The sequence below is a fragment of the Podarcis vaucheri genome, assembly GCF_965113315.1.
Source record: "Podarcis vaucheri genome assembly, chromosome: 5".
NCBI classification, from domain to species: Eukaryota; Metazoa; Chordata; class Lepidosauria; order Squamata; family Lacertidae; genus Podarcis; species Podarcis vaucheri.
In genome coordinates, this window is record NC_138763.1 from 99,183,573 (window position 1) to 99,201,683 (window position 18,111).

At 48.7% G+C, this 18,111-nt stretch overlaps 1 protein-coding gene across 2 annotated transcripts in view; it reads right to left on the reverse strand.

Moving 5' to 3' along the window:
- The window catches only part of ARHGEF5 (Rho guanine nucleotide exchange factor 5), a 69,346-nt gene that overhangs the window by 32,351 nt on the left and 18,884 nt on the right, over window positions 1–18,111 (reverse strand). The gene's annotated exons all lie outside the window — the stretch shown is intronic.

Here is an 18,111-nt window from a genome sequence, read left to right on the forward strand (position 1 = left end):
CACTTTACTAACACCCATTTTATACATGTTTAAAGTCTCACTGGTAATAAGAAAACTGTGGCGGTTCTAAAGCCTTAGGAAATTCTACACTCAATGTTTCTGTTTATTTCATTTATTTAAAGAATACTCTGCATGAATTTTGCACACCGTTTAGAGAACAATAAAACACAATAGGGAATCAGTGGGAAATTACAATGTTATAGCTCACACTTTTTCCTTTAAGCTGTGGCTGTCCCCTGCCCTTTCCTGTCAACTATAATTCAGAAGGGGGAAAAATGAGGTTAATGGAGGAAGATGATGTGTGAGAATGACCCTGCAAGGATTACTCCTGCAGCCTCTTACAACACAGGCAGCTGTAAGGGCATGTGGCTCAAGAGGGGAGATAATGGGGCTGGTGGAAGAGTCCAGGCTTATTTTCACTGGAAGGGGGAGCACAAGGCTGAATCTAACCCCCCCACCACTCTGAGATTTTACTACTCTTCCTTTCTGTTTGCTTGCGTGTTCAGCTTCATCCAAGGCATTATAAAAATGCTTCACTGTAACTGGAAATTATGGTGGGGTAAAAGAAATTATGGTGGAGTAAAAGGGACGCGGGTGGCACTGTGGGTTAAACCACAGAGCCTAGGAGTTGCCGATCAGAAGGTCGGCGGTTCGAATCCCCGCGACGGGGTGAGCTCCCGTTGCTCGGTCCCTGCTCCTGCCAACCTAGCAGTTCGAAAGCAGGTCAAAGTGCAAGTAGATAAATAGGTACCGCTCCGGCAGGAAGGTAAACGGTGTTTCCGTGCGCTGCTCTGGTTCACCAGAAGCGGCTTAGTCATGCTGGCCACATGACCCGGAAGCTGTAGGCCAGCTCCCTTGGCCAGTAAAGCGAGATGGGCGCTGCAATCCCAGAGTCGGTCACGACTGGACCTAACGGTCAGGGATCCCTTTACCTTTACCCAAAAGATCTTTACAAAGCTGAACCGTTAGTTTAAAGCAGAGTTCTTTTTGTGTGGCCAGGCGAAGACCCCCCCCCCCGACCCCAGCTGACCCCCAGGAGGAATAATGACTCATGACAACATGCTATGGGATTAATATTGGCCACAACTTTATTAAACTTTCAGGTGTAGGGAGACCTCGGCTTAGGCATTGGGCATTTATCCCTCCCAGCCCCTGTCCAGGAATCTGGGGAACATCAGGGTTATCCAAACTGTGTGGGGATTGGGCTGGCTCTGGAAAACGTCTGTTCAAGCAGAGAGCCCACCCCCCATTTTGCCGCAACGCAGGGGAGAGCACTGACAACCTAACGGCATATGGCCAGTGACCCCCTTCCACACAACCTCTTTAATGGGGAACCCTGGGATCACCACTGCAGGGGGGCATGGGTCACCGCTTCATGCCCCCCCCCCCATTTAGGGAAGATAGACTAAAGGATTCCGTCCAAGGCCTGAAACCTTCCGTCCAAGGCCTGAAAGTTGTGACATTTTTGCTACGGGGAAGGCAAAACCTGCCAAGGCAGGGAAATTCCTTCCTGGTACCTCAACAGCAACCATCAATGAACATAGCAGCACCCACATACCTGTAAAAAAGAGGTGGGAGAAGCTCTGGAGCCAACTGAGGACTCCCAGGTAAGTTCCACCCTCTCTTGTGTGTGCAGGGCAGTCCTAACCCTACCCGGTCAACTCCCCTGGTAACACCTTCCTGGCTGGGATTGGCTAACTGTCTGAGGTTAGGTGGGAACCTCCAGGTATTCAGCTCAGGAAAGCAAAGCCAGTCTGAACTGCTGGGCATCAGGGGGCTGTGCATGACCCCGCAAAAAGCACCCCATTTGAGGTGGGGAGCGGTCATTACAAACAACAGCTTCTTTGCTGCTTAATTAACAAAAACCGGAGGTGCTTTACAAACTTGTAAACAAAATCCTCTAGCCTGTAAAACTTAACAAGATGAATTTTCTGAGGAATTTTCTAGACGATCCATAAATGAGTGTTTCTTTTTCATTAAATACTTTTATTAATGTAAAATCAAAGGTACAAGCAGGAAGGAACATAACCCAACATTTTTATGCTGTTTGGTGGAGTTTAATTTCTTATATGTCAAATTCAGATATACAAAACTCTCTTTCCCCACCAAATTGTGAAATTTGATTTTTTAAATATTATCTGCTCTTTGTTTGTTTGGAAAAGACAACCTCTATCCTGCTCCTATGTTTTGTAACTTTGATTATGTTCTTCCCTGTTTGCTTGTACTTTTGATTTAACATAGATGGGTATTTAAGAATTCTTCTTTCATTTACTGTACACGACACCCTCACAAGCCCCAGTCCAGTACCAGTAGCACAATATTCTGCCCCGTGGAATGACTTTTTTTTTTTTTTGAATGGAGCTGCTTCCATAAAGTACCTTCCATTTGCTAGGCACTGTGGAAACAGGAAGAAGTTTTAGACTTACAGGCACTAATATGCAATTTCAAGTCATGGACTCAGAATAAACCTCTTGGCCTCTTGGCCCCTTTTCCTGTCACATTAGCCTTGAAGTTTTTTTCAAGGATACCTAGGATATGTAAAGGGTGGTGCTGTGGGTTAAACCACAGAGCCTAGGACTTGCTGATCAGAAGGCCAGTGGTTCAATTCCCCGCAACGGGGTGAGCTCCCATTATCCGATCCCTGCTCCTGCCAACCTAGCAGTTCAAAAGCACATCAAAGTGCAAGTAGATAAATAGGTACCGCTCCAGTGGGAAGGTAAATGGCGTTTCCGTGCTCTGATCTGGTTCACCAGAAGCGGCTTAGTCATGCTGGCCACATGACCCGGAAGCTGTACGCCGGCTCCCTCGGCCAATAAAGTGAGATGAGCGCTGCAACCCCAGAGTCGGCCACGATTGGACCTAATGGTCAGGGGTCCCTTTACCTTTACCTTTAGGATATGTAAAAGTTCCAGAAAAGGAGAAACCACTGCGTCTGGCTTAGCCCACCAGTTCCCCAGTGGGTGGGGTTGGGATTTCTGTGTGTGGCTATATCCCTATTCCATCATCTCAGTATCTCTCATTGTACCCCTCTTGTGGAGCCTTGTGCAAAGCTAAAGGACTGAGACCATAGTCGTCTTCTCTCCCATGCATGACACAGAGAAGGGCAAGTGAAGCAATGCTTTCACTTCACCCTAGACTTCCTGGAAAGGAAGAAATGGCATCACCACCTCCTTTCTTGGGCACCCTGTGCAAAGTGGTCTTTGCTGGCTTGCTGTGCGCCTCCTCTTTCTCACAAGGAAAGAGGAAGAGTGGGCAGCAAATTGACACGGAATGATGAGCCCTCGGAATGGTGTTTATTGTGGGTACCACATGTGTGTTTAGTGGTGGGTTTATTCTGCTTTATTAGGACTCATCCGCACTGGAGTTGAATGTGGATGTGAAGCGGCATGAATGGACACAGTCTTAGTTGTTCTGTCATGGTTTCCTAATGCCACCACATCACTGCTGTCCAGGGAGCCTATAGCACAACCACAGTCGGACCAAAATCAACCCCAAATATTCATGGTATGAAAAGTTACAGAATTTCAGCAGGATGTTGGAGGATTTGCAGCGCTTAGTATCACTGCCTGGCTATTCCAGCAATTGAATCTGTGTTGGATCCAGGAATAGAGCCTACCCTCTCAAACTCGTAACAATGTACTGCACAAATTAACAGTTACGGTAATGTCAGGGAAACAGAATAATCTTAGTCCCAAGAAGGGGAGATCATGTGCATACTGGCCTAGGAGTCATCCCAGGATGCTTGCTTTTCAATTGCAAGAAATTGTTCTTAACGAGTCAGTAAAGGTAAAGGGACCCCTAACCATTAGGTCCAGTCGTGACTGACTCTGGAGTTACGGTGCTCATCTCGCTTTACTGGCTGAGGGAGCCAGCGTACAGCTTCCGGGTCATGTGGCCAGCATGACTAAGCCGCTTCTGGCGAACCAGAGCAGCGCACGGAAGCGCCGTTTACCTTCCTGCCGGAGTGGTACCTATTTATCTACTTGCACTTTGATGTGCTTTCGAATTGCTAGGTTGGCAGGAGCTGGGACCGAGCAACGGGAGCTCACCACGTCACGGGGATTTGAACTGCTGACCTTCTGATCGGCAAGACCTAGGCTCAGTGGTTTAACCCACAATGCCACCCGCATCCCAACGAGTCAATACTCTACCATGAATTCTCACCCCACCCCTCCCTGACACAGACACACAAGATCTGAGGGAGGAGGTATAGTGCACTTAAGCTCAAGTGCTATTTGTGTGAACGTGAGTGTGTGGCTGTGTACACGTTGCTAAGGTCTCGCCCTGCTTGAATATGGGTGATTGAGGGCAGAACCAGTTAAAACCTGAAACTTTGAAGATGGTTCTAGCTGTTTGTTCTTCAGGGAGAGATGATGGAAGCAGAGGACGCAGTCGTTTGCCAGGAAGGAGCTGTGAAACCTCACTTGCTCCTTCCTTCTCTCCCTCTCTCCCTCCCTCAACACTTCTTTCGGTTTAAGCCAAACCCTGTCCTTGGAGTTCATTAACCAAAGGGTGTGGTTTCACATATTGTATTTGTTACTTCACATTCCACACCGCTACCTAAGCTCCACCCTTGCAATTCCCCTTGTGGGTTTTTTGGAGAAAGGTAACCTGCATTCAAATGTTTTCAAAGCAGGCTGGTTGCCGTGTAGCTTCATTTCTGAATCGGACAACATTTTACCCTGTTCAAAAGTCTCACACTCATGCAAGTGAAATATGGTGAGCAGGTCATGAACTAAAAATGAACCTGACAGCCAGAAGGCCTGTAAAAACAGGGCTTTTTTCCAGCCGGAACTTGCCAGAACTAAGTTCCAGCATCTCTCAGGTGGGCACCATTGCCATAAAAGAACAAGGGAGGTGTTCAAGGTGAGTTCGGTGCACCTCTTTTTCTAGAAAAATAGCACTGAGTAAAACCAAACTTAGTACAGCTCAGCTGTGATCCATTCCACTTGCACTGTGTTGCCTAGGAAGATGAAGGGCTTAATAGGCAATAAAGAGGATAATAATACTTTGTGCATTTGTGCAACATTTTAGAACATTCAAAACACTTCACATGCACAATCGCAGTAATTGTACAGCATATCTAAGCCTTCCCTTGCACTGCCAAAAGAAAATTTACAGTCCAATCCTAGCAATGTTTACAGAGAAGCAAGTTCCACTGAGTTCAGTAGGATTCACTTCCTTCCTAATATGTATGCTTACAATGTCAACGGGGGATGTGTGAGGCAGCCCTGCCTTGCCGCCCCAGGCTCCTTTGGGAAGGGCAAGATATAAATGCAATGAATAAGAATAGCAGCCTCATAGTCAGAGCTCTGGGTCAGGCCCCACCTTGCTTCGAAGGGTCCCTGCCTCAGACCCCGCATAGGAGCAACATTTGGAAATCCAAATATTCAGTCTTCCCATTGACTTTCATTGGGAAAATCAAGGCAACAATGAACTGCTTGTTTTTGCAATTGGTACATGACATTTGGAGAAAGTGTGTTCTCCCTAAAATGAGAGCACGGGTTGTGGTGGGGGCCACCGGGCCAGCCCTCTGTTGCCAGCCAGGTTAAATGGTTATTGCCTGAAGCAACGATTGGATGACCGGTTGCCAGGGCAAATTGCATGTTGCAAATTAGGTGGGTGGGACCAAAGGCCTTAAATATTGGGGCTCACTGCTTCTGCTTTCTCTTTCGCATGAGCATCGGATCACCCGCCCGCCTCCCCGCCCTGAGTTCCGGTTGACCTTGCTATGCCTGTCATGGGGTCGTCTGCCTTGGTGCAGGGGCCTAGTAGGAATTTTGTCTGTTTGGCTGATTGGCTGGTGCCATCTGGTTTTTGCCTACTACTTAGCAATTCGTCACAACTTGTAAGGTTGCGGTTAGGCATTGGTTATAAAAATTGGGGGTGGCGGGGTCAGGATAGGCTGTGCCTGCCCCTCCAATGGTGCTGGAAGAGAATTCCGTTAAAGGAATCCAGGCGCTTGCCACGATTTCGTCCAATCCCTGAAATGGGACCAGGGCCGGCAAGCCTTGGGGAGCTGGTTGGGTGAGCGGTGAGGGACTGTCACTCAGCTCAACTGATCCCCAACATTGTTTTCCCTTAACTGGCTTCCAAGGGAGTTTGGGAAGTCAGTTCTGTCCCAGGCGGGGGGACAGATAGTCATAACCAATGCCTAAGCAACCACTCACAGATTATGTATTTTAATAAAGTTGTGGCCAAAATTATGCCAAAAACCATAAACAAAAATTATGTGTGATTTGTGAATTATTTTGAGGGGTGGCTTGGGGACCTCCACACGCAAACTGTAGCTCCTCAATGGGGAATTAATCCTGCAAATTTTCAGACAGGTAGGCCCAGAGGTGTGTGTCCCCCCCCCACTAGACCTCATGCTTCCCGAACTCCATGCTTGGCCACCTTAGCTTCTTGGGAAGGGGAATCTGAGAGCTAGCTGGGGGAAAAAATCTGCTCCATTACCACTGTTTTGCCCTTGCTGCCTGATAGCTGGGACATGGCTGCCCTCTGGCCTGAGTGAGATTGACTGGTGAAGCCTCTTCAAGTGCTGGAGCAAATTGTTGATGGTGTAATGCCCTGCTACTCCCCCCCCCCATTCAAAGTCTTCTTGCAGTGATGGCAGATATCAATGGTGGGATCCATTCCCACCTTGCAGGAGACCCACATCATGCTCTGCCGCTTGTGTGGAGAATCAGGCTGGTGGCTACTCTCATTCTGGAGGCTCAGCAGAGGACCAGTGTAGGGCTTAGTCACGGGTGTGTGTGTGTGTCATCACAAGACCATTGGGGTATCTCCTGATGGCACTGGAGAGGGTCCCAGCTGCTCCACTATGCTCTTGACCGAAGCACTGTTGCCATCAGTGGGTCAGGGTGAGGACCCCTCTTCTCTCCCACCAATGGTCCTGTCAGCTTGCTGCTGCTATTGCTTCCTGCCTCCTGAAACAATCTCCTGGCAGCTGGACCACTGGCCTTTCAGTCTGACTGGGCGACAAGAGTAAGTCTGGCCACTGGTGACGATGTAACTGGCAGCAATTCTGCCAACTCTGGCCATGGTGGCAACAATGGCATGGAAGCTTCATAGAAGAATCCATAGGCTGTATTCATAGAATCGTAGAACTGTAGAGTTGGAAGAGACCCGGAGGGTCATGTAGGTCAGGCATAGGCAAACTCGGCCCTCCAGATGTTTTGAGACTACAGTTCCCATCATCCCCCTGACCACTGGTGCTGTTAGCTAGGGATGATGGGAGTTGTAGTCCCAAAACATCTGGAGGGCCGAGATTGCCTATGCCTGATCTAGGTCAACTCCCAGCCATGCAACTAAAGCATCCATGACAGATGGCAATCAAACTGCTTTAAAGTTCTAATGAAGGAGAGTGCACCACCTTACAAGGGTTTCCAAGGTGGGCACAGCACTCTGTCAAAATTTTGGATGCTGGCTGCCATTTTGAATCAAGATGACATACCAAAACGTGACTTTGGCTCAACTTTGTCCATTTCCTGACACAGATTTGGTCAAACTCGACTTGAGTTTTCTTTCTCCCCTGGCAACGGAATGGTTCACACACTTGATGATTATCTGTAGCATCAGGTGAATAAGTTGCTGTCAGGGAACTGACATCAGAGGGAAAGGAGGTGATAGGGCTCCCAGAGACTGGGAGAGACTCAACAGCCAAGGCAGGGACCAGCAGGGGGAGCGCGGGGTCTCTGGAGGAGGATCTCAGGGATACTGAGAGAGATGCAGCAGCGCAGGCAGGAAGCAGGGGGGAGAAAGGGGTGAGAGACACGTCCAGTGAAAATAGTGGGGAGGTGTCAGAAGCAATTGCAGGGAGACCCATGCTTCGTCGGAAGCTGTCACGTCGTGAGTCCAGGAGACGTGTTTCCGTTAAGGAACTTCTTTGTTGGAGGCGTTTCCGCAAACAGCCACTGTCGGACTCTAACAGTGACTAGAGCAGACATGTCTGAGGAGCTCTGTCACACACAGAGGTTTGTGGGGCCGCACAAACTCTGAAGGGGCACCATTTTAAGCACAAGCAGCTAATCATCCCCTAATAGCAGTCCGACAGTCTCTGTACGCTGCCTGTGCAGGAGAAAGCATCATGAGCGACCCAGCCGGAGCAGGGGGAGGAGCTGATCCAAGCTTGGAAGAAAGATGCCGAGCATTGGAGGTCCAACTGGCGCTGCAGACGGCGAGGCTCGAGGAGAGGAGGGCTCAAGATGCAGACAAGAAGGGGAGAACCACTCAGTTCCCCAGAAAGGTACCAGGATTGGTGCAGAAGTTTGGGGGGGACCCCAAGGATTACCATGCCTTTAGGACTGAAATGCAATATGCCCTGAATGTCCAGTTTGATGAGTTCCCTGATGAGGAATCTCGAGTTGCTTTTGTAATTGGGCATCTTGAGAAGGGCGCGCGAGACTGGGTTCGACCCCTGATGGCAACGCACAACGATATCCTAAAGGACACTATGAAATTTTTCCGTGCAATGGATATCATGTTTTCCAGCGACGTTGAGGAAGGGGCGGTGCGCAGACAGTTAATGGCTTGCAAGCAGGGAAGCAGATCTGTCCGTGAGTACTGGACTGAATTTACCATGCTGATTCACAGATTGGGGTGGGATTTATCGGCAGCACCCATTCAGATGCTATTTGAAGAAGGTCTTTCTTCAGCTGTGAAAGACGAGCTGGCCAGGAGCCCCAGGGCGGTGTCTATGGATCAGCTGACCAAATCTGCGCTGACCATTGGAGCGCGCCAGGAGGCAAGAGCCTTGGAGAGGCGGGAAGGGAGAGGGGAACGTTGGAAGGAGTTACGCATTCCAGACATTCCTGAGCCAGCTTTCCCGCCGGCAGAGCCGATGGAAATCGGAACAGCCCGCGCGCGCGCAGTTTCAAAGCCCAGTGAGGGGGCGAAGAAGGAGGGAAAGGGAGCCCGGAAATGCTATCTCTGCCAACAGCCAGGCCACTTTGCCAGAGTCTGCCCCCAGAGGAAGGAATGGCAAGGGATGGTGGGAACTGTTGAGGGGGAAGAGCAGGGAGAAACGGAGCAGGTAAAAGCCAACGCCTGGTTGCCATCAGGGCACTGCAGCCAGGCCAAAGAGCAGTGAAAGTGCCCCTTCCCCAAGTGCCAGTACCAGAAGCTCCTCGACCGGCTCTAGTGATTGAAGTGTCGCTAGAGCTGCAAAATGGACACCCCCTAAAAATAAAGGCACTGTTGGACTCAGGCAGCTCCTGCAATTTTATGAGCAAGGAGTTTGCTGCTGAACACCAGATACAGACTATCCCTTTAAGCAACCCCCTGCAGGTGACCACGATCGATGGCAGGGAACTGTTGGGAGGAGGAGTCAGCTTGCAGACCATCCCAATGATAATGAGGGTGGCAAGGCACACAGAACTGATAGCGTTTAATGTGGCCACCTTGGGAGGTGCTCCCATTATTTTGGGAATGAGCTGGCTAGCCCTACATGATCCGCTGGTGGGCTGGCATCAAAGAGTGGTTTCCTTCGGTTCCGCACATTGCTTAGAACACTGCAGGGGGGAAAAGGGGTCAGCAGGGGCCCAAGCCACCCTGGCAGGGACTGAAGTAGTGGAGAAGGGGAAGGTGCCACCACAGTATGCTGATCTCAGCGACGTGTTCAGCGAGAAGGAAGCTGACCAACTACCTCCGCATAGACCCTTTGATTGCCAGATCAATTTACTCCCTGGAGCACAGCTTCCTGTAGGCAAGTTGTATGCCATGTCAGACAGGGAAATGCAGGAGTTGCGAGCGTTCATTGACAAGAACCTGAAGAGGGGCTTCATCAGAGAGTCCAAGGCAGCGGGGGGTAGCCCAGTGTTTTTTGTGGACAAAAAAAACACGGACAAGCCGAGGCTGGTATGTGACTTTCGGGCCTTAAATGCAGTGACAGAGCCGGCGGCTTTTCCCATGCCCAGGATTGATGATATTTTGACCAGGGTGCGGAAGGGAAAGATTTTTACAAAGCTGGACCTAAGGGGGGCGTACAACCTGATACGTATAAGGAAAGGGGATGAATGGAAGACCACCATGTTCACCCCTTTGGGGGCATTTGAATACTTAGTTATGCCTTTTGGATTACAAACAGGCTCCGCGTGTTTTCAAGCTTTCATGAACCACGTACTGGGGCCTTTGCTCTACAAGAATTGCGTGGCCTTCTTAGATGACGTGTTGGTGTATTCGGAGAATGAGGAGCAACATGTGAGAGACGTCAGAGAAGTGTTGAGCAGGCTGCAAGCCAACCGACTGTGGGTGAAACTGGAGAAGTGTCAGTTTCATACCAAGGAGGTGGAATTCCTGGGGTACCGCTTGTCAGACAAAGGGTTGGCCATGGACCCCGGCAAGGTTCAAGCGGTGCTGGAATGGAAAACACCCAAGACCAAGAAGGATGTGCAGAGGTTCCTAGGGTTTGGAAACTTTTATCGTAAGTTCATCCGCAACTTCGCCCACCTGACGGCGCCCATCACGGACTGTCTCAGCAGCAAAAAGAAGTTTGTTTGGACGGGGGAGGCGGAGCGAGCGTTTGAGGAACTGAAAAGGGCCTTCGCCTCTGGCGAACAACTTCTACATGTGGATTTACAAAAAAAGCTGAGGGTCGAAACAGACGCGTCGGACCGAGCCATAGGGGCGGTGCTTCTTCTGCAGCCGGGGAAGGAGGGGTCGGAGTGGCGACCGTGTGCCTTCTTTTCGCGGAAGCTGAACAAGTCTGAGAGGAACTACACGGTGTACGACCGGGAACTTCTTGCAATTTATGAGGCCTTCCGGAGATGGAGGCACCTACTAATTGGTGCACAACAGAAGGTGCAAGTGTGCACGGACCATAAGAATCTAGAGTATTGGAGAACTGCGCGAGTGCTCAACCAACGGCAGTTGAGATGGGCCCAGGAGTTCTCCAAATTTAACTTTGAGATTTGTTACGTACCAGGCCCGGAGAACGTTAGGGCGGACGCTCTCTCACGCAAACCTGAATATTTGGAGGGAGAGGGTGTACCCGAAGAGACCCATGTCATTCCCGAGGACCGCTGGGTGTGTGGGGCGGCATTGGTGGGGCAAAGGGAACTGGTAGAGGGAACGGGGCAGGATGTATACGCCCAGGACAAACTCAGGAGTCTTAGGAGGGAGGGAGACAAACCCGGGGGTTTTGAGGAGAGAAATGGGGCGTTGTACTACAAGGGAGCGTTATACATACCTGAAGGGGAATTGAGGGAAAAGGTACTCAAGCAACTGCACGATAACCCCACAGCAGGGCATTTTGGGCAACACAAAACCATGTGGCTGGTTACCAGGGAATTCTGGTGGCCCAAGGTCAGGGAAGATGTGCGTGAATATGTGAGAGGGTGTGACCGTTGCCAACGAGCCAAGGGGGAGAGGCGGGCACCGGCAGGTTTATTAGAACCACTACCCACGCCGGAAAGACCGTGGGAGGCAGTGGCAATAGATTTTATGACTGATTTGCCCAGGTCCAAAGGGAAAACAGCCATTATGGTGGTGGTAGATCTGTTAACCAAGATGGCACACTTTATAGCCTGCTCACATGCGGTCACAGCAGAAGAAACCGCCAAATTGTTTGTGGAAAATGTGTTTAGGTTGCATGGCGCCCCCTTGAGGGTGGTTTCGGACCGAGGGAAACAATTTACTTCCAGGTTCTGGAGGAAGCTCATGAGCTTACTGCATGTAGAGGTTAATTTCTCTACTGCCCGTCATCCAGAGACCAACGGGCAGGCGGAAAGAGCTAATGGTGTCCTCCAGCAATATTTGAGGTGTTATGTTAATGACAGAGAGAATGATTGGGTGGAGAAGCTGGCGTTGGCAGAATTTGCTTACAACAATGCAGAGAACGTGTCCACGGGAATGAGCCCTTTTTTGGCCAATCACGGGTGTCATCCCCGAGCCTTCCCAGGGGGGGAGGGGGAGAACTGGAGCGTTCCAGCAGCAGAACAGTTCGTTGAAGAAATGGAAGCGATCCATCGCCAACTCCAACTTAATTTAAACCGGGCGAAGGAGGAATATAAGAGGCAGGCAGACAAAACCAGAAGGGAAGGGGAAAGCCTTAGGGTGGGAGACCAGGTGTGGCTGTCCACCCAAGGGTTACCATTTAAAGGAGGTTGTAAGAAGTTAAGACCCAAAAGACTGGGCCCATTTGAAGTCACGCAACAGGTCAACCCAGTGGCTTTCAGACTCCGGTTACCGAACCACATGAAGTTGCACCCAGTGTTCCACAGATCGTTGCTGTCACCGTATATAGGGGACAGAGAGGGGAGGGTCAATAGGGGACCAGCGATGGAGGAAAAAGAACACAGCTACCATGCAGCGGAGATCCTAGATTCCAGGTGGAAAGGAGAGCAAGTAGAGTATTTGGTAATGTGGGAAGGGGAACCGGAGTCGGAAAACACCTGGGTCAGAGCAGAGGATGTAGATGACGAGGTTCTAATTGAAACTTTTCATCAGAGATTCCCTCGAAAACCCCAGCCAGTGGCGAGGTTCCGGAGGGAATACTTCGCCACCACAGACGAAGAAGAGGAGTTGGAGGGGTTCTCTGATTCCGAGGTGGAGGAGGATTCAGCGAGTCGGAACAAAGACCGATGGAGGGAGATGTTCGAGACGTCGGAAGATGAAGAGGATTCGTTTCGGGGTTTCAGCTCCTCACCGCCCAGAGGAGAGGGAGGGGGCGGGGGGGAAGGGGGCCCTGGAGGGGAGGTGGATGTCAGGGAACTGACATCAGAGGGAAAGGAGGTGATAGGGCTCCCAGAGACTGGGAGAGACTCAACAGCCAAGGCAGGGACCAGCAGGGGGAGCGCGGGGTCTCTGGAGGAGGATCTCAGGGATACTGAGAGAGATGCAGCAGCGCAGGCAGGAAGCAGGGGGGAGAAAGGGGTGAGAGACACGTCCAGTGAAAATAGTGGGGAGGTGTCAGAAGCAATTGCAGGGAGACCCATGCTTCGTCGGAAGCTGTCACGTCGTGAGTCCAGGAGACGTGTTTCCGTTAAGGAACTTCTTTGTTGGAGGCGTTTCCGCAAACAGCCACTGTCGGACTCTAACAGTGACTAGAGCAGACATGTCTGAGGAGCTCTGTCACACACAGAGGTTTGTGGGGCCGCACAAACTCTGAAGGGGCACCATTTTAAGCACAAGCAGCTAATCATCCCCTAATAGTTGCCTTTCTTTCTTTCATAAAAATTATACATGGCTTGATTTTTTTATTTATTTTTAAAAATCCTTTCAAGATAAAGATAAAAAAGAAAAGCAAGAAAAAATTACAACCCTACTTTAAAACATACAAAAGTGAAAATACTAAAACATTAAAATTACCTCAACTTTCTATGCATCTGGGTAGTCTTCTTTAAGGAAGAATGTTTATGTCAGGCACCAAAAAAAGAGCAGAAGGAAGGCGTCTGCTCAATAAGCAGGGATTTCCAAAGCTTTTACAAATGCAGAATGGCTATTTATGTTGCACTTGTAGGAGTGCCAATCAAAGAGGTCAAGTGGGCACATGTGGGACAATGTGATGTCGTAGGTAAACTAGTCCCCAGTTGTTATGATTACATATGCTAATACAGTCATACCTCAGGTTGAATATGCTTCATGTTGAGCGCTTTCAAGTTGCGCTCCGCGGCAACCCAGAAGTAACGGAGCGCGTTACTTCCAGGTTTCGCCTCTCACGCATGCGCAGATGCTCAAAATGATGTCACGCGCATGCGCAGAAGCGACGAAAAGCAATGCGTGTGTGCACAGACGTGCCATCGTTAGTTATGTTTGCTTCTGGATGCGAATGGGGCTCAGGAACGGATCCTGTTCACATCCCAAGGTACCACTGTAATAACACCTTGAAATTGGCCGGGCAGCAAATCAGCAACCAATGCTGAGCACAGGTGTTACATGTGACAGGGCCTCACTCCTGTCAGCAATTGTGCTGCAGCATTCTTCACTAACTGAAGCCGCCTGATCAAGCGCATGGGAAGCCCCACATCCAGCACATTGCAGTAATCCATTCTTTCAGTAAGCGACACCTGAGTTACTGTGGCTAGGCATTTGTGACTCAGCCGTCACAAATCACCTCACGTCACCTCAAATGCCGTGTTTTGCATTTCACACATTCAGCTGCTTGTCATCCAGTAGTGATAAACTGTGCTTGTGAAATCTCAATAGATCAGGAGCCTTGTGGACAATCGTGGACAATCCTTTTGTGTGTGTAATTCAGCAATAAACATGTTCTTTACATGTCATGGCTGCAGTTGGAATCTGCTGAAGCGGATAAAGATCACTAGCAAAATATGTGCCATTATGATTTGAGGGGGAGAAATGGAAAAGAGGCGGATCATCCTGGGCCCTGGAAGAAAGGAAAGGAGGAGACACAGAGACTATGGAAATGACAGATCACGATCCATCAGTGCTTTTAGCCAATGAGTGAAGTGAAGAGCTGCAAGGGATAAATGAGTTATTTGGACACCAGGTAATATCAATCCCTACCAGGGTCCTGCTCGGCATAGTTCATAGCTTCTCTGAGTTATTCAAGCCCCTTCGCCACAGCAAGGCAGTGATCCATGAAGCGATCCATATAGTTAAAGCTATGGTTTTCCCAGTGGTGATGTATGGAAGTGAGAGCTGGACCATCAAGAAGGCTGATCGCCGAAGAATTGATGCTTTTGAATTCTGGTGCTGGAGGAGACTCTTGAGAGTCCCATGGACTGCAAGAAGATCAAACCTCTCCATTCTGAAGGAAATCAGCCCTGAGTGCTCTCTGGAGGGACAGATCCTGAAGCTGAGGCTCCAATACTTTGGCCACCTCCTGAGAAGAGAAGACTCCCTGGAAAAGACCCTGATGTTGGGAAAGATGGAGGGCACAAGGAGAAGGGGATGACAGAGGACGAGATGGTTGGATAGTGTCTTCGAAGCTACAAACATGATTCTGACCAAACTGTGGGAGGCAGTGGAAGACAGAAGTGCCTGGCGTGCTCTGGTCCAGGGGGTCACAAAGAGTCGGATACGACTAAATGACTAAACAACAACAACAACAACCAGGGTCCTACCAGGGCCATATCTATAAAGGTGCAATTGGAGTAATTGTATCAAGAGACAATTGCTTTCTGGAAGCAGCTCTGGAGGTAGCAGAAGAAACACTGTAGTACAGTGCCCACAACCCTCACCTCCTTAAAGGACACCATGGTCACAATCAAAAATCACAATAATACAAAGCTAAAAGAAGATTGGAGTAAATTTATGGTTTATTTTGAAGGTAACTTTAAAAACTTACCAAATACAGCAGGTCTGTTGTAAAACTCCCAATGTGCAAATCATAAACAAATACCAGCGGTAAAAAGGTTACTACTGAAAGTAACAACCCGAAATCAGTAGGGAAGGAAGTCGACAGTTTTATGTTTTCACGTTGTAGTTTTTCTATCTTTTTTTTTCCTGTCTGATCTCCGGTTTTTCTCTTTCTTTTCCTTTTTTTTTTTTTTTTTTTCCTAGCACTTAAGTGTTGCAACTTTTTGAATGTTTTGTTTATTTTTTTTATGTGCATAAAAGAAACTCAATAAAAAATTATTTAAAAAAAAAAAAAAAAAGGACACCATGGTCAATGGTATTGAAAGCCACTGAGATGCCAAGAAAAACTAGCAAGGTCACACTCCCCACATCACTCTCCGGAGATAGAATTCTATCCAGAGATAGAATTTCAATCCGTGACCACTGAGTACCTCGGGTTACATATGCTGGGTACCTCGGGTTACATATGCTTTGGGTTACATACGCTTCAGGTTACACACTCTGCTAACCCAGAAATAGTGCTTCAGGTTAAGAACTTTGCTTCAGGATAAGAACAGGAATCGGGCTCCGGCGGCACAGTGGCAGCAGGAGGCCCCATTAGCTAAAGTGGTGCTTCAGGTTAAGAACAGCTTCAGGTTAAGAACAGACCTCCGGAACGAATTAAGTACTTAACCCAAGGTACCACTGTACAATAGTCTATTAAACATTAAAAGCTTCCCTAAACAGGGCTGCCTTCAAATGTCTTCTAAAAGTCTGGTAGTTGTTTTTCTCTTTGACATCTGGTGGGAGGGCATTCCACAGGGCGGGCGCCACTACCAAGAAGGCCCTCTGCCTGGTTCCCTGTAACTTGGCTTCTCACAGCAAGGGAACCTCCAGCTGGCCCTCAGCACTGGACCTCAGTCCTTATGCCTGCAGTACATATTACCAACTGAAGGGATATAGACCCCATGAGCTACAGCACCATTGCTAGGAAGCTTCAAGAGATCCAGCATCAGTTACACTTGCTGGTGATCTGAGCTGCTCCTCCAAAGCCATCCTGTTTATGGGATGGTCTTTGGTAGCTGCTAATTCAGACAGCCAATGAATGCTCAAGGCCTCTCGTTGGCATGAAAATGCTTCTGGAAGGAAGCGTGAAGAAAGCTGCTAGGCCTCTTGCCCAATATACACTCTCACACCGTGTCTTGTCTGCCTCAGGAACCTGGCATAAGATCCAGACTTGGTGGACCAAAGAGCAGCAAAAGTCCTTCCAGCTGTGATACTTAGCATGTAGAGAGCACCTTCGGGTGTTCAAAAGGCTTCAAGTGTATGATTACCTTGCTGTAATCATTACAACACTCCTACAAAGCAGGTCACTATCAATCCCATATTGCACGAAGGGGGCCAAGGCAGATAGTAAAGCTACTCTAACAACTCATGCACACTTAGCCTTGCTCCACATTTCTAGGTACAGATCTGTGCTTTAAAGCTCCCTGCCTGAGTGCTTTTTTTGTGGGAGGCACTGCTTTCCTCACAAAAGCTTACTCATTGCAACTGAATCAGTGCAAATGGCAATCTGCGGAAAACCTGAATGGCCACTTGTTCCGATTCAGCAGTAAAGAGCAGCTTCTCCTTGAGGAAAGTGGCAGGGGTGGGGGAAAGCACTCAGACATGAACCAGGAAAGCACAGGCTTGTGCATGTGACACACGGGGCAAAAAGTGAGTGTGTAAAGTGAGTTTATGGAAGAAGTGAGCTTTGAAGTATGGACATAGCTCAGTGTCTTAGCCACAATCGTATACAAGCCAAGTACCATAAGTTTCTGCTTTGTTCACTAGCCTCTAGCACCGTGGGCAGCTGGATTTTGCTCACTAAATTTTTAACCCCTGCTCAGCAAAATGATGGAGAATGTTTATTTTCCATCTCAAAGCAACCTCTCTTACTAAAATGCTGGTTAAAAAGCACCAAGTGGATGGATAATAAAACATGCCGTGTCCGTTCAAAATGTTTCACATACATTATTTCAGCAACACTTAACAGCACCCTGTAAAGCTTGCCAGTATTATTTTCCCCATAAACACTGAAACAGAGACAAAGAAGGCTTACCTGAGCCTATCTAGTAACATTTATGCTAGAAGGAGGATTTGCATGATGGGTTTTCCAGTTCATAGCTGGACCAGAAAGCACCAGGACTTGTTCTGAGTGCTATGATGCTAATTCTAGTGATAAATTATACTTATCATGTATATAAGCACATTCAGGGGTTCAAAATGTTTCATTGAAGTAGCAAAGGCTTCTTCTGAGTATTATGAAGCATAGCTTAGCCATTGTGCTACAGCAGTTGTCCTAATGCCTTGCCGGGTCAGACCAAAAGTCCATCCAACTCAACAGTTTGTCTGCAACAACCACCAGGCTCAGGCAAGACATAAAGATACAGTGGTGCCTCGCAAGGCGAAAAGAATCCGTTCTGTGATTCTCTTCGTCTAGCGGTTTTTTCGTCTTGCGAAGCAAGCCCATTGATGGATTAGCGGATTAGCACTATTAGCGGCTTTTAGCGGCTTATCTGTTGATCTGATCAGCTGATAAGCGGCTTAGCGGCTTAGAAAAGGGAGGGGGGAAGGAAAAAAAACCTGCAGGAACTCGCAAGACATTGTCGTCTTGCGAAGCAAGCCCATAGGAAATTCGTTTTGCGAAGCACCTCCAAAACGGAAAACCCTTTCATCTAGCGGGTTTTCCGTCTTGTGAGGCATTCGTCTTGCGGGGCACCACTGTATGGCCTTCTCTTCTTATGTATTTCCACCAGTGGGCAATACTTATAGGCATGTTGCTCCTGAACATGAGGTTCCCCATGCCTATAAGAAGCACAGAGTTCTTCA